Source organism: Megascapheus bottae, chromosome 16, assembly GCF_031878675.1.
Source record: "Megascapheus bottae isolate mThoBot1 chromosome 16, mThoBot2.hap1, whole genome shotgun sequence".
In the NCBI taxonomy this organism is placed as follows: Eukaryota; Metazoa; Chordata; class Mammalia; order Rodentia; family Geomyidae; genus Megascapheus; species Megascapheus bottae.
Window position 1 is genome coordinate 33,330,051 of NC_143524.1, and position 26,118 is coordinate 33,356,168.

Consider the following 26,118-nt stretch of genomic DNA (forward strand, 5'->3'; position numbering starts at 1 on the left):
TAATGTAACAGAGTACATTCTTATTGATTCCGAATCAGGCAACATCTTTGAGTCTGATCATTATTTAACGCAGAGTGGTGCACACATGTGGAAACCTGGCAACTTCATCATTTGTTTATAGACGTTTACTGAGCTTCTACTACATGTTAATCATAGTGTGAAACACTGAAGAATTCTCTAGAAATTTTAAGTCTTCTTGAGATTTTTTTTTTACTATTATTCTGTTAGTTCTATGTAAAAATCTAGTTAGTGTTGTGCTGGTTGTTGTCTAGTTAGCTGAAATTTGAATGTTGTTTATTAATGAATGTTTACTAATGAAAGAAAATGGGTAAGACTATTTCATGATGGCACAGTTAACATCACTTGATTGAAACTACCCTTCCAAACAAACTTAGAAATAGTCTGGTTCACATGTTAAATTGTAGTTTATAATCTAATTTCCAACTGAAGTACATGCTATGTGAGTTTTTAGATATATGAAATATATATTTATACTATAAAATGAAAGAAGGTAGTATTTAAGATACTTATGTAAAAATAATTCAAATATTAAAAATGAAATAAGCAGAGTGATGAGAAAATGCAACAGAAGTTGCATGAAATATAGTATTATCACAAGAGAAGTATAAGTACATGGGATCTGATATGGGAGAGGGTATACTGACACACGTGGATTTCTATAGTAACTGAACTTTGCTTGCTGTCAAACTTCTAACACACTTTTATAGTTGTCTGGCTATGCGTTTATATTCCCTGTGAAACTGAAGCTCAACCAGGCATGCATCTTATTTGTTTGATTCATCTTTTTCTTTCCAGAAACTAGCATATTGCCTGGAACATAGGAACTGATCAATAATATCTGTTGGGTGAGTGAACATAAGGAGTTATATTACTCTAAAAGAAGTATGAGTAAGGAGAGAAATACTGAACAAAGAGTACAGGTAAACTAAAGCATCTTCTCTGAAGTAAATCAGTTTGGAAATATTTTTATACTGAGACATAGAAACTAGGTTTATTATTTTTTACCATTATAGTATTAGCAGATATTTTTGCCTATTGACAAATGACAATGATATTTTCGAATTTGGAAGTAGTTACTGAAGTAATAAAACTAAACTATGTTCTATTAGTACAAATAACCCAGATGAATAATAAAAACCATAATGAAAATTAACAGCCTGTGTGCCACAAACATAGTAACTCTGTTCATTTAATTATTTGATTAGCATGGACACCTAGTTCTACTGCAGTAGACTGCCGAGGCAATTTTGGAGACTCAAGAAAGATGTGTGTAGTATTATGTGATTTGATTTAATATTTTAGCATTGAAAATAATACCTTTTTGTTAAATACTAGCCTAAGATAAAAGAAATATTTCAATTCATTAAGTATAAAAATATTTAAATATCAATATGATAAACTGTGCATAATTATAAGCTGAACTTAGTAATCTTTTGTATTTTTAGAAATTTTTCTTTTAATATATCTGGGATATCTTAAGACATTTAAATAAATATTTAAACCATTTAAATAACAAATAGAACCATTTAAATAAATAAATTATTTAAAGAGAATTAAATGGAACTTAGAAGACTTTTCTTAAAAACCTAAATTAAATCATATTTCTCCCCTTGAATGGAGTTCCAATTTTGTCAAGAAATATGGCAAATATAATCATATTTGTTTAGGTTCATTTGTATAATTTACTTGAAAGAATTTCTTTTTTTTAAATTTTTTTTAAAATTGTAATTAATAAAAGGGTTACATGATATTTGCCAGATAGAAGGTGCATTAATTCACATACATTGATACCCTTTCACATGTCTTGGTACCCATTACCCTCCCCCCACCCCCCCCAATTTGTTTTGCCCCCTTCCCTATCAAATTTCAAATAACCAAATACAAATATATCAGATAACAAAGTGAGATACTATAACAATATGAGATACCCAATGGACAGCAAAGGAGATGAGAGATAACATAGTACATTAAGGACAACAGTTCGTTATATGGCTTTTGTTTCAATATCCTGGAGGTCCTTTCAATTAGCTTCATACTATATGGCCTTATGTATCTAGGTTTTGCTCTATGGCAGATCTCTGCTAGTAGAGCCCAAGGTTTCTACTGATTATGACAAATGAGGGAAACCATTGAGCCTACATTCCTTTGAGTCTGGCTTACTTCACTTAATATGATCTTTTCTAAGTCTTTCCATTTCCTAACAAATGGGTCGATGTCGTTTTTTCTGACAGCAGCATAGAATTCCATTGTGTACAAATACCACAACTTGTTGATCCACTCATCAACTGAGGGACATCTAGGTTGGTTCCATATCTTTGCTATGGTGAACAGTGCTGCAATGAACATTGTTGTGCTAGTAGATTTAGTATGTCCTAGATTCTGGATGGTTGGGTAAATGCCAAGTAGTGGAATTGCTGGGTCATAGGGGAGCTCTATGTTTAGCCTTTTGAGGCACTGCCACACTGCTTTCCATAGTGGTTGAATGAGTTTGCACTCCCACCAACAGTGTAGTAGTGATCCCTCCTGGCCACATTCCCTCCAGCATCTGTTATTATTGAAAGAATTTTTTGCTCTATATTATGCTCAATTGTATATAAGCCATTTAAAGATTTTAGACAAGTTTCAGTAACAATAATTAAAAATAAAATGAAAGCTGCCGAAGTAATTTTAAATGTTTTTCAAGGTCTTGTTAGTGTTGCATGCTATGTATACAAGTCTTTCTAGTGCCTTTTGTTTGAAGAATCATGTTTGTTAATGCGTCTAGATGTCCTATATTTGTGGTATTGAACTGTTTCATCTTTTAAATAAGATGGTCTTAATCAATACATTGTACAACACAAGCTTATTAACTGTTATGAACTCATTCATCAGTTCCTGCAATGTTTTTTGTTTTTTTTGTCGGTCATGGGACTTGGAATCAGTGCTGTTCCCGAGCTCTTCAGCTCAAGGCTAGCACTCTACCACTTTGAACCCCATTGCCACCTCCAGTTTTCTAGTAGTCAACTGGAGATAAGAATGTCCGGGACTTTTTGTGCCCGGGCTGGCTTTGAACTGTGATCCTGAGATCTCAGTCTCCTGAGTAGCTAGGATTACAAGCGTGAGCCACCAGCACCTGACTCAAATTTAATTTTTAAAAGTGAGTTGTAGCTGGGTGCCTGTGGCTACTCAACAGGCTGAGACCTGAGAACTGCAGTTTGAATCAAGCCACAGTAGCAAGTCTGTAAGTCTCTTATCTCCATTTTACCATAAATCAGGAAGTTGTACTGTGGCTCAACTGGTAGGGTGCTAGCCTTGAGAAAAACAAAACAACAGAAACAAACACTCAGACCAGAATTCAAGCTGCAGTACTGGCACACACACACACACAAACACACACACACACACACACACACACACACACACACAAGATATCATATTTTATTGTTTGTTAATTGGTCATTAGCAGTCTCCTTTTTTTTACTACTTGGTATTTGGTTGGATGTTGTTATTTAATTGATATAAACTGATATGTAATGTGTATACACACACACACACAACACACACACACACAACACACACACACACACACATATATTCATTGGCTCTTTCTCGGTGTCTGTTTCTTCCCAGGGTATATGGCTATAAACAAATAAATTTAAATTCTTCTCCTTCCTCCCCCCCCCCCCCGCCTCCCCCTCCCCCTCCTCCTCATCCCCCTCCTCCCCCTCCCCTTCCCCCTCTCCCTCCCCCTCTCCCTCTTCCTCTCCCTCCTCCTCCTCCTCCTCCTCCTCCTCCTCCTCCTCCTCCTCCTCCTCCTCCTCCTCCTCCTCTTCTTCTTCTTCTTCTTCTTCTTCTTCTTCTTCTTCTTCTTCTTCTTCTTCTTCTTCTTCTTCTTCTTCTTCTTCTTCTTTGTAGATCATGGGGCCTGTACAAAGCCTGGGCTTTGAGCTCTTCAATTCAAGGCTACTGCCCTACCCTTGAGCCTAGCCCCACTTTCCATTTTCTAGAGGTTAATTGGAGATAAGAATCTCAGGTACTTTTGTGCCCAGGATGGCTTTGAATCTTGATCCTCAGATCTAAGCTTCCGGAGTAGCTAGTAGTACAGGCATGAGCCACCACGCCCGGCTTAAATTCTTTCATTTTGAATATGTTCAATTTATAGAATGGTGTTTGATATCATGCCACAAATACCTCTTTAGGCAAATAAATGTTATATAATCAGACTTCAAATAGTGAGAGTTTTACTTTTTGGAAAGTGGCTTGAAAATGCCTGTAATTTTCATGTTTAATAAGATAATAATGAATTATTAAAATGTAAAGGTTTTTTGATGTGTAAATATTTTGACGACGAAAAGAACTCATAATTATTTGTACAGTAATATTTGCTACTTAATATTATAAACTCAGCACTTTATTTACCATTCACTAAGATTTATGATACCTTAGACACAATAGTTTTTGATCATTTGTATTTGTTGTTTTGGCTTCCACAGTGTTTCTTCTGTCTTAACATATTACTGTATTGGATTAGGGATGTAGCTCAAGTGATAGAGTAAAAGCCAGGAATAAGAGAATGGATAAGCTCTGAGTTCAAGCCTTGGAGCTGGCACATAAAAAAGAACAAGATATTACTATGAGACAGCTAATTGAGAATAATCTCAATATTAATGGACATACAGTTTATGAATATTACTAAAGAAACTTTTGTTTTAAAATTTCAATAGCGGGGCTGGAAGTTTAGCCTAGTAGTAGAGTGTTTACCTAGCATGCATCAGAACCTGGGTTCAATTCCTTGGTACCACATATGTAGAAAAAAGCCAGAAATGGTGCTGTGGTGCAAGTGGTAGAGCTCTCGCCTTGAGAAAGCCCAAGGACAATGCCCAGGCCCTGAGCTCAAGGCCCAGGACTGGCCAAAAAAAAATTCAATAGAAACTCTGTGTGTGTGTGTGTGTGTGTGTGTGTGTGTGTGTGTGTGTGTGTGCCAGAATTGGAGCTTACATAGTATCTCATTCTGTTGCCTGGATTTTTCACTCAAGAATGACATTCTACCACTTGAATCACACTTCTGCTTCTAGAGTTTTGTTGGTTAACTAGAGTTGAATTTCATAGACTTTCCTTTCTAGGCTGTCTTCTAATCTTGATCATTAGATCATAACCTCCTAACTCTGAAAAACCCTATCTCAATAATAAATATGTAGGGCTAGAGTTGTAGCTCAAGTGGTATAGCACTTGCTTGACAAGTGGGAGATCATAATCATGAAAATCTTCTAGCAATCCATTTAACAACATGATTTTTATAAAGCATATAGAACTATATGTAGCATCTATATGTTAGGCTTTCTGTGTTAATATTTATATTTGTACATGTATATAACTCAGTTAAAATATGATTCTTCTAGAATCTGTAGGTAGGAATTTGTGTTGTTGTATGTCTTTAGGAACTAGCTTCTGAATCTTTAAAAATACTAAGATAGGGCAGGGAGTTTGGCCTAGTGGTAGAGTGCTTACCTAGCACGCATGAAGACCCGGGCTCGATTCCTTGCTACCACATTCATAGAAAAAAGCCGGAAGTGGTGCTGAGGCTCAAGTGGTAGAGCTCTAGCCTTGAGAAAGTCCAAGGACAGTGTTCAAACTCAAAATTGGCAAAAAAAAAAAAAAAAAAACCAAAACAACCCTAGGATAGTATTATCAAGTAATTAATACCATTATGCGACCTGGACAATGATTAAATGGTGTTGAAATCACTTGCCTGTCCTAGGTACTATATTATACTAATTACTAATGTGGAGTATACATGTATGGTATAGTGACTCTAGTGTCCAATGAAATGTTTTTTGTTGTTTTGCTTTTTTTTTAACTTAGGGCCTTGTACTTGGTTGGCTCACTTGTTTAGCTGGTAATCAACCACTTAACTCATTCCTTAAATATGTATGTTATTTATAGCTAAGGAACAATAACGTTTTATTGTATATGCTTTAATATTGTCTTAGAAATAAAGTAGGAAAAATGTCTATCAGTTGCATGGAGAAAGCATGTAGGCAATAATGGATACCTATGTTCAACTGAGACCAATGTGAAAAGTTAACGTTTGGCACTTTGGATCTGTTTTTTGAAACAAGAGGTTTATGTTGCTGCTATATTACAGATTTTAATCTTCCTATACTTGGAAACGTCCTTGGAAAGTCAGATATAAAGTGAATAAAAGAGCTCTCCTATTTACTCCTATTTGATGTAGCTATAAGAAATTTTATTCTCTTTTCTACTTTCTTCTCCATTGAGAATACAATTCCTTCAGATAGTAGGGATGATTTAAATAAGTGATAACTGAACTGATCTGCTATAATTCCAAAATAGGTTTGTTCCTATTGTTTTTTTAATCACTATGCAATGTTTGATGGCAGAAGTGTATTAAAATAGGATGTTAAAAGTCTGTCTTATGAACAAGAGTAGCTTCATGTTGTATACACATACCTAAGCAAAATACATACCTATTTTTAAATACATGCTTTCAGTACATAAAGAGTTCAACAATATACAAGATACATGATTGCCATTACCTTCTGGTGCAATCAGTAACTCGGTGAGAAAGCGGCTTGTAGCATACAGAGAAACACAATTTCATTTGAGATTTTAAGTGAGCCATTGTTTCATTTGGAAAATGTAAAATTGGTGAATGGGCTTGTTCTCTTGTAAAGGATTACAATAACACACGGAAGCTTATGAGAGCTTCTGACAGATGTGTTGGCTGTTTGCCACAAAGCTAAGGGTGCGGCCCTGACTGACAACTTGCAATTATATTATGATGAATGGTTCTGATGTGAGTTCAAGAGAAACTACTTTCTAGAAAGTGAAAGTCGTACATATGGTTCTTATAAAAAAAACTCAGCTCAAATAAAATATGATAACTTTCTATTTTGTTTTAGCATTTTGATGGGTTAACCAGTTTTAGTATTCCTCCTGTAACAGAAGTCTCTGTTTTTGATAAATCAAGGGCTAACCCAAATTTTTTGTTGGGAAAATGAATTTGATACCATTTTTTGGCATTATAATTACCATGTCTGCATTTGAGACAAAAATGACATCTCCAAGAAAATCTTTAGCTTTTACACACACACACACACACACACACACACACACACACACACACACACACACACACACACACATATATATCCAGGGTTTACTGGCTTACTCAACTTAGAGTCTAGCATTCGAAAGGAAACTGCTCTTTTATGATCAAGTTATTTCTTGATAAGTTTTGCTATTTTTGTTAACATAGAGGTTTTGTATTCAAACAGCATGAGTGGACTGAAATGTGGTGTCATTTTCTGATTTGTCTTGAAAGCTTCTTAGTATGATATTCAAATGTAGATTTTTTGAGATGTAATATATTTCATTGGTGTAAAATTTCTTTGCTCTTATGATGAAGCTATCATTCACAGAGCATATGTGGACTAAACAAACCCGTTTCCTTCATAAATTAGAAGTTGACTGATTTTCAAATACAAAAATATAAAAATGGATTCTAGATATATTTTGGCACAGAGCTTAAATTGTGCTTATTTTTGAAGTGTAAGTTTTTATGAGTCTTTGAGAAGCTCAAGGCAAAGTATTGTTGAAATTAGGCAAGAAACCTCCATTCAAATATTTGATAAGCAACATTATAATTAACAAAACTAAAATAGTTAAAATTTTTAGTGTATGAAAAATATATCCACAGTAGACACTCCTCAAAAATAGTCAAGTAAAGGCGAAATGTGAGAGTATTTTTCAGAAGATCGTATGAAAATTAAAGAGGGATTATTGATTTACCCTAAATGTCTTTGAATTTATTATGTTACTTTTTGTTGTGTACATTAAAGTGGGGTCATTACGAAATTTGAAGTAATTAAAAACATATTTCTGATTTTTCTTTTTGGTTGGTTGTGGGCCTGGGTGCTGTCCCTGAGCTCTTCAGCTTAAGGCCCTACCCTTGAGCCACAGAACCACTTCCGGTTTTCTAGTGATTAGTTGGAGATAAGAGTCTCTCCGTCTTTAGTGCCAGGGCTGGCTTTGAGCCATGATCCTCAGATCTCAGTCTTCTGAGCAGCTAGAATTACAGGCATGAGCCATTGTGTCTGGCTACATATTTCTTAAGAATTGAAATTAGTTCTAAATTTTACAATACCCAGCTTTTGTCCTTTGGGCTTACTTTTTTCTAATTTTTTCTATGACATTTAGAGTTTGCCAACTATTGTGCTTCTACAGTAACTAAAATTATTTTTTTCATCATGAAAGAGAAATGAAATGTAGAAATTAAAGAATTATGATGAAAAATTAGGAATCCTGGGAACTTGGGAATTTCTCAGAGGAAAAAGATAATCATATCTACTTTATAGTGCTTTTGCTTAGCTCCCATTCATCTTTCTTTGCTTTCCTTTCCTTCTAGGGGATTGTGTTACCATTTACTATTCAAACTTGTACTCATAAGAAAAAGCACATAAAGCCCTTGTCTACGTTTATGCTTTTTTTTGTTTCCATTTATTAAAACTCTCTCGTAGGTTAATTTCTAACCCCATAAAGTTTACATTTATATTCTGCTTACAGTTATTCATCTGTAAAAACTTGCCACTGGCATTTAAGTTTTAGATATTGATAAAAGTGATATGAAGTTTTTATTTCCATCCACGTTCAAGTTGCTATAAGCACATTATTTTTACATTCAGGTTTTCTTTTGCCATGTAGATTATCCAACATGTCTATTATCTATTTCTCTCTCTCTTTTTTTATTCTGTAAACTTAGTATTATTGCTCTCAGGACCCAAGTTCTATTTAATTTAATTTCTACTGAGGTCAGGAGTGTTCAACAGCTCTTATGCCAGGTACAAGTAAAGGCCTGTTAGAAAGCTTGGCATCTGAACATCAAGCTCTGAGTAATACCTCTAGTGTGTAGTTTTGATCAGATGGAGTATGTATTTGTGGGAAGGGAGTAGATTGTATTGTTTTATGTTTGTACCTTAGGTCGTAATTATTGTAGTATTTATAGGATAATAAACTCATTAGGCAATTATGTCTTGTTGAGATATTTGAACATAATTTTTTTTAACTTGAAAGCTCCCGGGTAGGTAATAAGTAGATCCTATTTGGGATATTCTATTTAAATGGAAGGTACTTGGGATAAATTGTGTATTTTTTGTTTAATTTTTTTAAGCCTTGGACAGTCTGGAAATAAGCAAACCTAAACAGTTCTAGAAATCAATGAAGTTCTTTTTAAACAACTGAGCTAAGATACCTAAACACTTCATAAGATTTGAGTAAAATTTGTCTGGGTTACTCATCATTACTCATTATCTTATCACTGATTTTTTCTATGACATTTATGAAATATTTCAATAATACCAGACAGAGTGGCTAAGAATACTTATATATGATCTCTTAGTATTCTGATATTCAAGGTCATGAAGTTAATAATTGGCAGAACCTGAATTACAAACCCTGTTGAGTAATTGCAAACTCAGTGTGATTACTTATTTGCTTTATAGTAAGCTATCAGAAAAACTGGTTGTAGAGTGAGGTTTTGCATATCCCTCCAAAATGAATTAAGGCTAAATGGAAGCTAGATAGCCTATGGATAAGATTGACCTTTTGTTAAATACTGTGTAAGACATTTGACTTTATTAAGTAGTGCATTTCTCTGTCTCTCTCTCTGTCTCTCTGTCTCTTTGTCTCTCTGTCTCTCTCTCTCTGTCTCTCCCTATCTATGTGTGTGTGTGTGTGTGTGTGTGTGTATGAGAGAGAGAGAGGAGAGAGAGAGAGAAGAGAGAGAGAGAGAGAGAGAGAGAGAGAGAGAGAGAGAGAGAGAGAATGGAAGGAAAGTCAGGGCCTCTATGTGTGTGTGTGTGTGTGTGTGTGTGTATGAGAGAGAGAGAGAGAGAGAGAGAGAGAGAGAGAGAGAGAGAGAGAGAGAGAGAGAGAGAGAGAGAGAGAGAGAGAGAGAGAGAATGGAAGGAAAGTCAGGGCCTCATGCTCGCTTGGCAGATAGTCTACTTCTGAACCATGCTGATTTTCAGTCCTGTTTTGCATTTTTATTTTGTATAGAGTCTTGTACTTTTCCCTGGGCCCATGCCTGAACCAAGATGTTACCTTTCCTCCTGTAGCTGGGATCACAGCATGTGCCTCTGTGACCTAGGGAAGGGGCCTCAAAATTCTACATGGATTGGCCTCAAACTGCAATCTGCCTCATTTGAGCTTCCCCCAATAGTATTATAGTCATATGCCATTACAATCAGGTTCTTTTTTTGTCCTATCTGCCTTATCTGACCACGTAGTTCTGACTGTCATCAGGAAATACTATAGAATGAAATGTGTGGTTTTTTTTTTTTTTTTTTTTTTTTTTTTTTTTGCCAGTCCTGGGCTTGAGCTCAGGGCCTGAGCACTGTCCTTGGACTTTCTCAAGGCTAGAACTCTACCATTTGAGCCTCAGCATCATTTCCGGCTTTTTTCTATGTATGTGGTACCGAGGAATCGAACCCGGGTCTTCGTGTATGCTAGGCAAGCACTTTAACCACTAGGCCAAACTCCGGGCCCAAATGGTTTTAAATAACAGAAATTTCTTACAGTCCTGGAGAAGAAAATCCAAAGACTGGAGGAGTGGCTCAAGTGGTAACATTGGCATCTAGAATAAAAAATGACAATCAGAAGCTATGAAAGCCCAAGTTCAAGCTCTGGTGCCTCCACAAAATGGAGGAGGAGGAGGAGGAAGGGGAATGAAGGGGAAAAGGTGAACCTGAAGAGTGGGGAGGAGGAGGAGGCAGCAAGAGCAAAGGAGGAAGAAGAGAAGAGAGGAGAGAGAAGGGAGAGTAGGAGAAATGGAAGAAGGAGTAGGAGGAAGAACAGGAGGAGGAGGAACAGGAAGAGTATGAGGCGGAGGAGGAAGGGCAAGATGGAGATGCTAGCTGATTTCTACTTAGGGTACTCTTCCTGGATTGTAGTTGTCTTTTTCGTGAATCTTTATATGGAAGGAGTAGCATGGTATAGGGATGAGAGGGACAAAAGAAATCTAGTAGCATTAATCCCATTAAAAGGTTCTTACATCTGAATCTACCTACCTCCCAAAGTCCCTGTCTCTAAATACCTTCATCTTGGGAGAATAGGTCTTCAACATGAGTTTTGAAAGGCTTAGTTCAATCCATAGCACATAGTCTACTTATACTGCTTAGATATTTAGCCGTAGAACGGAATTCAGTGGTGTCAACCATTTCTCCCATTAGAATGTATGTTGATAATAAACACAATGCACATTTATGTCTTAGATTAAACTTAAAAAACAAACATGCAAATCAGTGTGTGACAAATGCAGTATTTAACTTTTATATTAGTTAACAATTCAGCATAAATTGTGGGTTCGTTATAATTAAGTGGCATAAGTAAGTGGTGAATATTGTGTATTAGAAATGCCTTTTGCTGTGAATCTCAGTAATGAAAAGAAAAAATAGACAAACTAAACATCCAAAACATTACAGCTTACAGAAAAGTGCTTAATTTCCCTCCCCCAACAAAATGGAAGTCTTATGGTTGAATGGGTGGTGGTTTTGTAGAAAAGACTGAGTATTAGGGCTTTGTCTGCAGCTCTAAATATCTGGTCTTCTCATCACCATTACAAGTTGGCCAGAGCATCTCCCCGTTTGAAATGAAGTCAGTCAGTAGAGAATACTGCAGTATTCCTCAGGGAGTTTTTTATTTAGGGCAATTACAGGGACCAAAGCAGTCCTTTTTTTTTTTTTCCGGTCATGGGGCTTGAACTCTGGGCCTGGGCGCTGTTCCTGAGCTCTTCAGCTTAAGGCTACAGCCCTACCTCTGGAGTCACAGCGCCTCTTCTGGTTTTCTGGTGATTAATTGGAGATAAGAGTCTCTCAGACTTTAGTGCTCCTGCTGGCTTTGAACCCCAGTCCTCAGATCACAGCCTCTTGAGTAGACAGGATTACAGGCGTGAGCCACCAGACTAGCTCAAGAGGGCCTTTTCAGAAGTCTCAAGTGGACTATGTCCAATTTCCCAGTATGTAGAACTGGGTTAGATGGCCAGTGACCACAGTTAAAAAAGAGACTCATGAGGCAAATGTCTCCTTTTCCCCACTTCTTTTTTTTAAATAATTTTTTATTGTGATTAATAGAAGGGTTACAATATATTCACCAGATAGAAGGTACATAACTTCCCATACATTGATACCCTTTCTCATGACATGGGCCCCATTTCCCTCCCCCCCAGCTTATTTTGATTTCCCCCCTTCCCTATCCAATTTCAAATAATCAATTAAGCACATATAAAATATATCAGATAACAAGGTGAAAAATTGTTCTTTAGTAAAAAACAATTGAGAAAGCGAGGGATTACGAGAGTTACAGAAATAAGATTCTAAGATTGTTTTATTAATTTTGCTAACTCTGGCACCTTCTACTTTGTTCATGGAGGGCATACACATATTTTTGCAATGTAAGTAGTCATATATTGGTGTCTTCCTCAGGGAGAGAATCTTGAGTGACATTTACAGAAAACAGTAGAAATATGTTTGCTAAACATCAACTTAGTGGTTATACACACAGGTTCTGGACTAATACTGATTGGGTGAGAATGCTGTTTCTGTTACATACTTGCTGTCTGATGTCATTTATATTTTGAAAGTACATTAAGGTATGTTAGACAACATCAAGTGAGATTACATAAAAACTCAAAAATTATCAGTAGTTACTTACCACTAGAGGTAGAAAGAAAACAAAACTCTCCTAGAATATGGCTAATTGTCATTAGGTAGAATATGAAGCGATTTTAATTTTATTTGTAAGACAAAGTCTGAAACGGTATTTACTGCCTGTTTTGAAGAGAACTAGGATAATGTGTGAAATGATTTTTAAAAATGAAACAAATTTTCAAAGGAATCTACCTATGATTTTTATTGTTAATATATGTGATGTACAGAGATGTTTTGTTTTGTTGTATAACTTACTACATCTTTTCTAACTTTTACAACCTTTGGCTTCACTTCCTGAAATATCCAGTTTTCCAAAATTAGCCTTATTTTCTTTCCAGTTATCAGTAGACCCTTAGATTAAAATTATGTTAATGAATCCTCAAAGCAAGGAGTATTTTCTTCTAAAGGAATATTTTTATTCTAAAGATGAATAACTTATAGGTTACAAAGAACTTATTTTGTTTATATAAAAGCGATATTTAAGAAAATACGTTAGAAAAAAGCTTGAACAAACAAAAACAAAGAATGATATCATGAGCCTTTATGTGCCTATTACTCAGATTCTAGAATTTTCAAGATTTTCACCATTATGTACTTTTTGATCTTTAATTATGTTTTATTTTCTAAAGTAATAGGGAAATTTAAAAAATTAGACAAATGCAGGTGTATATATAGCTTAGTTGTAGATTCTTGCTTATTGCCTTTGGTTTGATTCTAAACACCACACACACACACACACACACACACACACACACACACACACACACACACACGCACATCAAATTTTGTAACCTATAGATATATTTATTTCCCATAAAGTCTTAGGAAGCATATACTTAATACAAAAGAGGCTAAAGAAGAATTAAAAGAGTTTCTGAATCTGAAGAAAATGTGTATTTTTCTGTTATAAATATTTGTTAAAAGATTTCCCTTGAGGTTTAAGATCAAATAAAATATTAATGAAACTTGAAAAAGGGTTCCTCATTATGTTTAGTTTGTTAAAGCTATGTATTTATTTTTAAGAGCAATACTGTCTACTTTGAAAGATAAGGATATTATAAACTCTTAATGTTCATCTTCTTTTTATTGTTTTCTATTTTGCTTTGCATTATGTGGCCTTATAACATTTATATCACTTTGTATCTATGAATCCTATGGCCATTTAGTTTTATTTAGTGTGTAAATGCAGCAGGAGTGCAATAGCTTTTAGGACTTCTTTTATCACATCTTTTCCTGATTTTATTTCACTTTCTTTTAATTGGCTGGTTCAGAGAAATTAATTCCTCGCCCCTCCCCCTCAGTACAAGGATATTGTGATATCCCCTCAAAAGTTTTAGAGCTATATTATTACCAAAATTCTACCCATCTTTCATCTTCATGAATAAACGACATCTTTATTCAGCATCTTGGTCATGCTTTCATTATTCCACAGTTTTTGCAGATAGTTTTACCTTTTTGTTTCTTTGCTCTTCTTATTTGAAATCAGAGACAGTTATTTATCAGGGATGAGAAGGTAATAGATATAGGGAGAAATTAGATGTATCTTTGGATGTTCTGTGTTTCCCGAGTTCTTTTGGATTTTTGTCTTATAATTCCTTTCCGTAGTATTGTGAACATGTTACCATCTATCCAGAATGTTTTTTTTGCCCTCATTCCTCAATTGCAATCTGTAGACTTAGAATCTTCACTTCTTTTATATGGAAATAGCCCTGTTAATTCTTTCTTTCTAGTTCATTTTTCTATTATGTTGTGATGAAATTAAAAAATGGTAACAAAACTGCTTCTTTACAAATATGGGAATTTTAATGACATTTCTTGTCATTTTATTAATATCTATCACCTCTACTTGGTTGCCAATTTGGAGAACTTGTTGCATTTTGTTTTAAGTTTTTTTCTTGTTTGGTTGCTATTGGTGAGTTTTTCCCCTTTACTTTTGTTGATATAATTAATAATGGGGAGACAAAATTAGTGAATTAATTTTCATATGCCTTAATAATCATAAATCTTACCCTTTGATTCTTGATGGGAAAATGTAATTCAATATATGTATCTTAAATTTTTTATAGGTAACATTTTAATTTAAGCAATAAGAAAGCATTTGATCACTATAAACCTCAGGTTTTTTCCTATATCTTAAGGCCAGTATATTCTTTAAGGGTTTTGCTGCTCAAAATAATACTGTGCTGAATAGATCAACAGACTTCCAGAAGACAGTTTGAAATATTTGAACAGAAAAACACAAACTGTCTCTAAACAAAATATAAATAGGATATATGGTATCACTACAATTTAAAAGTTTGTTCTTTTTATGATCTAAAATAACTTCAGTCCTTTGCAAAATGCATATCATTTTCACAATGCTTGGGCTCCTCTTCCTCCTCTTTCTTGTCTTCTTCCTTCTACTTCTGTTCCCCTTCCACTTCCACTTCACCCCTCATCTTGCTTTTCCTCCCTTTCCTCCTTTATCTCAATACTGGATATAATTAGGTAAATACTATTCAGAAATTCCCTCTACTTTTTTTCATTTTAGATCTGCAATTTTCTTCTTATAATCTGCTATTACTAGAAATGCCAAGTGCCCAGTGGCTGTTAATAGAAGATGTTAAGAAAACAAACATACAAACTCAGAGGAACTCATGGACAATTCCTTCCTCTGCATCTGATGAGCAATTTACTTGAACATATATCAAGGATTCATTTCAGTAAACAAAAGTTTAAAAGAAGAGGCAAAAATGATGCTTTTTCTTTCTGCAGTCAGTGCAATTGAAATTATAATAGGCCAAGCATAAGAGTAATTATACTCTTGTAATAATTATACTCTTGAAAAATTTGTTTTGATCAGGAAGCCAAATGATATAGAATTGATATAGTGGTTACATAGAAAAGAACTCTAGGAAGTCCTTAAAAACTCTACATGTAGATAAAAGCAAGACTATTGTTAATTATTTGATCATTATTATAATCATCATCATTATTATTTTTGTTACTATTGCTATCTTTGATGGAAGCCACTTAAAATAAGATTATCAAGATATTTAGTTTATCTCTAGAGCTAGATAATGTGTGATTGTTGTTCTTTTTTTTTTGCCAGTCCTGGGCTTGAGCTCAGGGCCTGAGCACTGTCCTTGGACTTTCTCAAGGCTAGAGCTCTACCACTTGAGCCTCAGCACCACTTCCAGCTTTTTTCTATATGTGGTACCAAGGAATCGAACCCGGGTCTTCATGCATGCTAGGCAAGCACTTTAACCACTAGGCCAAACTCCCGGCCCTGTGATTGTTGTTCTTAATGTACTATGTTATTTCTCATCTCTTTTGTTGCTCCTTGGTTATTCTCATATTATTACACTATCTTACCTTGTTATCTGGTATAGTGTATATATGTTTATTTGTTTATTTGAAATAGGAAAAGGAAGGGGGAAAGCAAGATGAGGGGAGGGGATGGGAAGGGGATATGGGGACAAAAATATGAGAAGGGGTATCAATATGTATGAAGTAATGCATCTTTTATCTGTTAATTCCTCTTAATTACAATTAAAAATATTTGAAAAAAGATATTTGGTTTACCTATAAATGTTTAAGTGTTGGGTCTTGAGAATTTCTTCCAGAGACTCAGACAGATGCATTTGGAGGAGTAAGATTCCCTGTCAATTTATAACTCGACAAGACTTGTATAAAGAGTAAAGTAGATATAATAGTAAATAATGAGCAACTGACAGAAGTAGAAGGCATGCTAGATATGGAACTTTATAGAGACAATGAAATCTTATTGCTCAGCAACTGATCATTTCGGCATTAAAGAATCTTATATCAAACTCAGGAAAGACCTAAAAGTCCTTGTCCATACTTTGATATTAATGGATCACACCTCTGTCCCTAGGATGTTACCAAGTTTTCTTCCTGTCTTGAGTCCAAAGGACAGTTAATTGTATAAACTGTATGCCTGTTTTATTTTAAGCAGCAGTCTGGCAAATTTGTTATTTGATTAACGTAAGTATTTTACAAAAATTTCCCAGTTACAGATACCTCAGGTTAATTATAAATGCACAGACCTTTGTGAAAGTTTGCTATTTTGTAGTGTGTAGCCCTCTAAATATTCATGCTTTTGTTTGTGGCTATTACCAATCATTTGCAGAGCTTGTACTCTGCGGCATTGTCTCTTACTTTTGAAGAATGCATATTTTAGACTTACCTCTGTTTTTCTTTATTTTTTAGATATGGTACATTTCAATATACATTTCAGGTATCTTAAGAGTGTTTTCTGCCTATCTTGATAACTATTGTAACTCACATAAACATGGTATCCAGCTTAGATGTATATATTTTACAATCTTTCAGACAAATAAATGTGTACACTAAATACTGACCATTGACTGATTTTCTGGAGTATGTTATTGATGTATTTGACTTGCCATTGAATGGTAAGAAATAGGTTAATTTTTATATCTAATAATCATATAGAACCTAAATTCAAAGACATACAATAATACTATCAGCTATGAATTTACTTTGTAGCTGGATTCCTTTGACACCACTAATTGTAGCCAGGTTTGAATAGAGGATTAAGAGGCACAGGGAGTTCATCTTCAAGCTGTGCAGGCCCTATTGAAAGAGGTTTTGTGTTCGTTCTGTGTAATCAAGAGAACTGGTCAGTGTTTGAAATATTTGCAGAACACAATGCTTTGTTCAGAATTTCTTGTCATTTTTTTCAGTTCTTTCTCAAAATATAAACAATGGGGAAACATATTTAGATTTTGATCTTGCTTTCTGTGGCTATACATTCTTCTTCAAAAACCTAATTTTAGCCTTTGTTCTCCTTTGACTGAAAATGTGTTTGAAAATCTTTAAAGAGGAAAAAGTAAAATTGTGTTTTGATAAAAAATTTCAGTATCTTGATGATTATTTAAAGATGAATGGCAATGGTTGGATTTATAATTTGAATATTCATCGATAAGCGATTTCTTCATATTAGGAAAAAGTTTCTAGAGAAAGTCTATAAAATATCAGAATCAAGGATATCTTTGAGAAGGATACTTTTCTGGTGGGATGTGTGGTTTCTAATGTGTATGGTTTCAGAGAGCAAATGGATCTTCATTCTCCAACAGTCTTTCCCAAGTTCATCTTACTTCCATTTCTATTGTTACAGTACACTGCAACAAAAGGACTCTTACCTGTCTTGAAAGTGTTTTCTTTGCAGTTCATAGCATAGCCAAGACAGAGTGGTATATTAAAAAAGAGCTGAAATGGATGACAAAAATGTAAATAATTAAACAAGCATTGAATAAAAATTAAGTACATAAATACTGTTTGCTTCTTCTAACATTTCCAGTGATGTTTCTTGTATTCCACTCTCCTAATCATTAATTTATCCTTCAATTTCATTGATTCTAGACTTTTTCCTGTACCTGTGTGTACTGGTATCAAGGCATGAACTCAGGGCCTTATGTGCTTCTGCTTAGCCCTTTCACTCAAGGCTGATGCTCTACTACTTGAATAGCAGCTCTACTTCCAGCTTTTTGATGGTGAATTAGTTAAGTCACATAGACTTTCCTGCACTGATTGACTTTGAATGGTGATCCTCAGATCTCAGCCTCTAAGGAGCTAAGATTACAGACATTAACCAATGGCTGGATTAGAGATGGTTTGGTTTAGTACCTACCACTGGTTATGGACTTTGGCCACTAAGGACATTATTGAATGGGACATACGGGATTCTTGGCTTTCTATGGGGTTTTCATAGCAATAGAGAGGCTGCTTGTGAAGTAATTATAATAATTATGATAAAAATTGAGACTTAGTTTAAATTCCCAATAAAGTCTATTGGAGGCATCCCTGAGGAAATAACTTTTAAAATGTGATGGAATAATTTGGACTGTATTTAGATGAAAAGGAGTGGTACGTATATCAAGCAGAAGGAGCAACACATATGAGGGTCACAGAAAAGAGATTCCAACCACTGGTAGAGATGATTGTTGCTCAAGGAAACTAAAAGGGTTTCAGTATAAGACAATGGAGAGGGGCTGGGAATATGGCTTAGTGGTAGAGTGCATTAAACCCTGAGTTCAATTTCTTAATACCTAATAAACAGAAAAAGATGGAAGTTGCACTGTGACACAACTGATAGAACACTAGCTTTGAACAGCAGAGGCTTAAGGCCAGTGCTCAAGTCCTGAGTTCAAGCCCCAGGATTGGCAAAAGTAAAGACAATGTTTTTTTTTAAATGTATTTTATTGTCAGTGTGATATATGCAGGGGTTACAGTTACATTCATAAAGTAGTGAGTACATTACTTCTCGAATATTGTTACCCCTTCCCATCTTCCCATGTTTTTCTCACACTTTCCCTCCCCTTACCCCTCCCAAGTTCATTTCCAGTATATTGTCTTGTGAATATCGCAGTTATATTCGTTCATCCTTTGTCCTTTGTCTCATCATTTTGTTTTTTCTCTTTCCTAATTCAAATAAATAAATGTATATGCAATACACTAAGTACCAAAGTCAAATACAAAAACAACAGGATAAGCCATAAAGAAAAAAACAAAAGAGAAAAGAAATAACTTTACATAGCACATTGAAAACAAAAACCATTATAAACCTCTTGTTTCCATATCCTGGAGTTCATTTCGCTTAGCCTCATCCCATATGGCCATATGCACATAGCTTTTGAGCTATTGTGCTCCTCTAGTAGGAAAATCCTAGATGTATACTAGTTATTACAAATGAGGGAAATCATGGATCCTACAGGGTTACTTCATTTAATATGATTTTTTCCAAATCTTTCCATTTCCTTACAAATGGGGCAATGTCATTCTTTCTGATAGTAGCATAAAATTCCATATGTATAATAAGTACTAGATCTTCTTGATCCATTAATCTACTGAGGGGCATCTGGGTTGGTTCCATATCTTATCTATGGTAAATAATGCTGCAATGAACATGGTTGTGCTGGTAGGTTTCATGTAGTCTTATTTACAGACATTTGGGTAAATGTCCCGAAGTAGGATTGCTAGGTCATAGGGGAGCTTTATTTTTAGTCTTATAAGGAATCTCCATACTGTTTTCCAGAGTGATTGAACAAGTTTACACTCCCCATGGTGGGGTTTTTAAGCTGTAGTAAAGCAACTGAATCTTATTCTGTGAATAAATGGAGTCAATCAAAGGGTAAACAAGTTTTGGACTTCTGGCTTGCTTCATTCTTTTTTTTCATATATTTTCTATTGTAATTAATAGAAGGGTTACATTATATTTGCCAGATAGAAGGTGAATTACTTCACATACATTGATACCCTTTCTCATGTCTTGGTCCCCATTTCCCTCCCCCCCACCCCCACCCCTCATCTTGTTTCCCCCCCTTCCCTATCCAATTTCAAATAACCAAATACAAATATATCCAATATAACAGATAACAAAGTGAGATACTGTAACAATGTGAGATAACCAAGGGACAGCAAAAGAGATGAGAGATAACATAGTACATTAAGGACAACAATCACTCATTATATGGCTTTTTTTTCTTTATCCTAGAGGTCCTTTCATTTAGCGTCATTCTAAATGGCCTCATGTATAGCTACTCTGCTATGAGTGGCTTGCTTCATTCATATCTCTTCAGCTACTCATCTTTACATGATAATGGTCAGATAAAAGCAATCACTTCTAGCCACAGATACTTTTTTTTCAGATACCTTGACTTTATATTATTTCCACTTTTGACTGAGTAATCTGAGATCCATAACCAAACGTCAGATAATTTTTTAATGTGATAGTTGCATTTATTTTAGGAATACTTTATGGAGACAATGGAGACTATACTAGGATATACACCATTTCATCTCAAATGGGAAGATAAGTAACTTTTCAAATACTATTTATTTTTGTTTCATAATAGAGCATAAATTCCTGAAGAATTTTTCTGAAAACAAGATAATATTTTTATGAGTTGTATATTGAAGTATAACATACATGTAGTATGATATATGATCTTTAGCATACCTCTTGATAATTTCAATATATGTAAATTCTTATGAAAATATAATATTCATATCAAGACAAAGAATATTTCACTATCCCACAAGACTATTTCATTCTCTCATCTAACTATAACCTATGAAAGATAATCAAACTCTTATAGAGCTGGTGGTTCACTCCTATAATCCTAGCTACTCAGAAGGCTGAGATTTGAGGATCATGGTTCAAAGTCAGCTGGGGCACTAAAAAGTCTATGAGACTCTTCTCTCCAGTTAATCATCAGAAAACAGGAAATGGCACTGTGGCTCAAGGGGTAGGGTAGCAGCCTTGAGCTGAAGAGCTCAGGAACAATTACCAGGCCCAGAGTTCAAGTCCTGTGACAGACAAAAAAAAAAAAAGGAAAAGAACTCTTATAGATTAATTTTATCTATTCCTGGTCTTCAATAGAGAAATTAGAGTTTTTTGCGTCTTTGATGACATTCAGTATAATATCTTTTAGCTGAATATTTGTTGGAAGTACTAGTTTGTTCTGTTTCATTGCTCTGTATCTGTTTGTTGCTAGCTTTGCAAAAATGCTAGGATAAAATGCAAGAATAATGCCAAAATGAATCATTATATTCAGATGTATTATGTTAAAATTTTTGTTGCTTTCTTGGTGTGTATTCGCCAGTAACAGAACTTAGGTCCTCCAAGCTGCATCAACTTGCTCACTCTATCAATTGAGCTACACCTCAGATCAGCATTTTGCTGGCTAATTGGAGATGGAATCTAGATTTTTCTGCTTAGGTGAACATCAACCATAACCCCCAGGTCTCAACTAGAATGGTAGCTGTCATAGTATGATTTAATAGTACCTAGCTGTAACTTTTGTCCTGGTTCAAAACTTTCTTGACTGTTTTTGGTCCTTTATGTATACAGATCAATTTAGAATTGTTAATTTCTTAAACAAATTTCCTGGGAATTAGAATTGTGTTATAATATGTCTGTAAAGGAATTTGGAGAGAATTTAGTGAGAATTAACATTTTAAAATATAGTGAAGATGGGCCAGGAGTTTGGCCTAGTGGTAGGGTGCTTGCCTAGCATGCACGAAGACCAGGTTCAATTCTTTGGTCCCACATACTTAGAAAAAGCCAGCAGTGGTGCTGAGACTTAAATGGTAGAGCTCTAGCCTTGAGAAAAATCCAAAGATAGTCCTCAGGCCCTGAGCTTAAGCTCAGGACTGGCAAAAAATAAAAAATAAAAAATAAAAATTAAAAATAAAATAAAATATAGTGAAGAGATTATACTGGAGAGAATTTGCATTTTAAATTATAGTGACTTTTAAAATATGAAACCTCCATCTTCCATTTATTTGGGCTTTAGTTATTTATTTTAATAATGTTTTCTAAAGTTCTTTCATATGCATACACATAGGAATCCTTCCCATATTTTTAGATTTACTATTTTCAAAAGTATTTCCTATTTTTAAAAATATTTGGAAATATATTTTAATACTACCCATATACCCAATGACATATATGTATTACATATTAGTTCTAATAGCTTGTTTTAGACTTAAATTTATAGATGAGCAAATATTGAATAGAGTAATTTTTTTTTTGCCAGTCCTGGGCTTAAACTCAGGGCCTGAGCACTGTCCTTGGCTTTTTCTCAAGGCCAGAGCTCTCCACTTCTGGCTTTTTCTAAGTATGTGGGACCAAGGAATTGAACCCGGGTCTTCGTGCATGCTAGGCAAGCACTCTGCCACTAGGCCAAACTCCCGGCTTATATGTAATTTTTAATAAACATTCTTATAGCATTTTTCAAGTTTACAGTAGGATTGAATGGAAAATAAAGAGAATTCTCAAATGTCTGTTTTCCTTCTATGCATACATCCTCCAAAACTACCATCTTCTACCAATGGTACTTTTGTTATGACCAGTACATCTATTGATTCACATGACATCATTATCAACCACAGTATATAGGTCACATTAGGGTTCACTGTTGATGTTACACAGTGCATAATCTGATGACATGTATCCACCATTGTGGTATCATAATGAATAGTTCTACCATCTTAATCATGTCTTCTGCTTATTTATCTTCCCTTCCCTGTAACCCCTGGCAACCATTAACCTTTCTGCTGTTACCATAGTTTTGCCTTTTCTAGAATGTCATGTAGTTAGAATCATACATATGTAACCTTTTTAGATTGTCTTCTTTTGTTTAGTAGTGTTCATGTGAGTTTTCTTATGTAGGATTTTCATGGCTTGATAGAGCAGGTACTTTTAATTCTGAATAATACTCTATTGTCTGGATTGTACTAAAGTTTGTTTATTCATTCACACATGAAAGGTTGTCTTGGTTACTTCAAGTCTGTGTTATTGTGAATAAAACTAGTATGAACATGGATAGATTTTTGTATAGAAATAACTCTTGATTTATATGGGAAGGTACCAAAGAACATGATGGTTGAATTGTGTAATTAGAGGATATTCAGTTTTGTGAGAAACTGCCAGTGTTTTCCAAACTGGCTATTCTATTTTGTATTCCCATGAACAATTTATGGGAGTTCTTACTCCATATCCTTGAGAACATTTGGTATGTTTTAGTTTTCATCGCTCTAATTAGCGGTGCTAATTGTTGTTTTAATTTTTACTTTGCAACTCCATAATGACAAATGATGTTGATCACCTTTTATATGCTTACCATATTTGTATCTTTTAAAGTGTTGTCTATAGAAGTATTTTGTCATTTTTATTGGATTGTTTGTTTTTCTTATTGTTAAAGTCCTTAGTCTATTTTGCATGGCATTCTTTTTCTTTTTAATGTAATTTTATTTTGTTGTATAGGTGATGTATAGAGGGATTTCAGTTACATAAGGTAATGTCCTATATTGTTACACCTCCCTCGTTCTTTCCCAGTATCCCTCCCCCAACTCCCTACCTTCTGAAACTGTAAAGTTCATTTCCAACCTATTGTCTTGTGAGTATCACTGTTGCATTGATTCACCCTTTGTCTTTGTTTCACCATTTTGTTATTACCCTTTCCTTTTCCAAATCAGATAAATCTAAATATTAGACACAGCAGACCAGGATCAAAAGCAGTTATCATATGTATCTTTTGCAAATGTTTTTCTCCCTATCCTAAATTAGCAAATTGCATTCTTGTCATGGTCTTTGAAAATTTCACTTTGTATAAAATCCAGCTTATCAGTTTTTTGGATTATATCTTTAGTAGTCTATCTAAAAAATAATCATCATACCAAAGTCATCTAGACTGATTTCTAGGCTATTTTCTAGAAATGTGTCATATTCTTTGTTACTTTTTATCAGTTTTAGTTTTACTCTGGATTTTATAAATATTTTATTATGTTTGTATATAGTTTGGGGGAAAGACAACAATTTATATTAGTTTTAAATTTCTGGAGTCTACTTATTCGTTGCTGGTAGTATCAAAATGCTTGACTTTTATATTAGGCTTGCATCCTGAAATCATTTTTTTTTGCCAGTCCTGAGCTTGACCTCAGGGCCTGAGCACTCTCCTTGGACATTCTTAAGGCTAAAGCTCTACCACTTGAGCCTCAGCACCAATTCTGGCATTTTTCTATATATGTGGTACCGAGGAATTGAACCTGGGTCTTCATGAATGGTAGGGAAGCACTCTACCACTAGGTCAAACTCCCAGCCTCATTTGGACTTTTAATTTAGAAGAGTATTAATTATTACATTTCTTCAATACATATTGGCCTTCTTGATTATCTATTTGCTCTTTTGTGAGCTTTGGCAAATTGTGTCTTTTAAGCAAGTGGTCCATTTCGTTTTGGTTATGAAATTTATGCTGAGGAAATGTTAATATTCCTTTATTTTCTTTTATTTTTCATAGGTTTTAAAGCAGTACTGTCTTCATATCTAGTATTAGTGATTTATATCTGCTGTCATTTTTTGGAGCCTTCTCAGAAGTTTATCCTTTTTACTGATTTTCAAAGCATGAGTTCATTTTGTTGATTTCCTATATCCAATCTTATTTACATCAACTCTAATTTCTATTATTTTTTCTTTTCTTGCTATTAACTTGGCTTGTTCTTTCTCTAATTATATAAATATTATTGAGTTTGGGATAGATGCTAGTATTTTTTCCTCTAAGCACTATTTTTGCTGTATCCCCATATTTTTGAGAATTGATATTTTAATTTTCATTTACTATGATTATTTTTAAGTATCTCTTGATATTTCTAAGTTGGCCTAGTTTTAATTGGAAGTATTTTCAATATTCACATATTTTTACATATTCCAGCTATTTTTCTCTTATTGGTTTCTACTTTTTTTCTACTGTGGTCTAAGTGAAAATATTGTATGGTTTCTGATTTTTAAAATTTGTTAGCTGTTTTTCACAGCTAAGAATGCATTCTATTTTAGTGAATGGTCTATAAGAGTTTGAAAAGAATGTGAAATCTACTGCTGTTGAATGAAGTAGTCCAATCACGTTTGCTTCTGTTCAGTTGGCCAGTAGTGTTAAGTTGAACCATTTTCTTGCTGATTTTCTACCTGCTACATCAACCCCATTTTTTGATTGAGGGATGTTTAAGTCTACATCTCTAATAGTTGATGGATTGATTTGTCCTAGCAAATTTTGCCTAACATGCTTTGATATACTGTGTTATTAGGTGCATATACATCAGGGGTTGTCATATTCTATGTAAATGCCCCTCTAGCCCTGATAACTGTCCTTAATCTGAATTCTGCTCTATTTGTACTCACTATTGCTATTCCCACTGCTTTGGTAAAGTTTAGCATGTCATATTTTTTCTCTCACATTACTTTTAACCTGTCTTCATATTTAAATTGTATTTTTAGTTAATATAAAACTTGATTTTATTATTATTATTATTGTTGTTATTATTTCTCTTGGGGCTTGAACTCAGGGTTTGGACACTGTCGCCGAACATTTTTGCTCAAAGCTAGAACTTGAATCACAGCTCCACTTTCAACTTGTGTGTGTGTTGTGTATGATTAATTGGAAGTGAGAGTTTCACTTTCCTGCCTTGGTGGCTTTGAACTGCAATCATCAGATCTCAGCAATTTGAGTAACTAGGATTATAGGGGTGAGCCATCTTAATTTGGTATGATTTTTAATCCTTCCTGACAAGTTAATTGGTATATTTAGACCCTTGATGTTTGTGCTTTTCATGTATTTGAATTATTATCAACTATTATTACACTCTTTTCTAATCTTTTCTTTCTTTCCTTTCTCTCTTTCTCTCTCTTTCTTTCTTTCTTTCTTTCTTTCTTTCTTTCTTTCTTTCTTTCTTTCTTTCTTTCTTTCTCTTTTGTGAGTCATGAGTCTTGAACTCAAACTGTCTCTGAGCTCTTTAGCTCATAGGTATTGCTCTACTCCTGGGCCTGGGGGCTTCAGCCCTACCCTTAAGCCAAGCCCCACTTCTTGTTTTC

The 26,118-nt window shown here is 34.5% G+C and overlaps 1 protein-coding gene across 23 annotated transcripts in view; it reads left to right on the forward strand.

The window, feature by feature from the left end:
- Nucleotides 1–26,118, forward strand: part of Sox6 (SRY-box transcription factor 6) — a 559,138-nt gene that overhangs the window by 302,235 nt on the left and 230,785 nt on the right. Inside the window, exon 1 of one of the 23 annotated variants that reach the window (XM_090348093.1) lies at nt 22,875–22,950. The exons of 21 other annotated variants lie outside the window; for them this stretch is intronic. The gene's annotated coding sequence lies outside the window, so the exon portion shown is untranslated. Of the gene's footprint in view, nt 1–22,874; nt 22,951–26,118 lie in introns of those variants that run through there. One more of the 23 variants, XM_090348092.1, reaches the window with a different exon arrangement.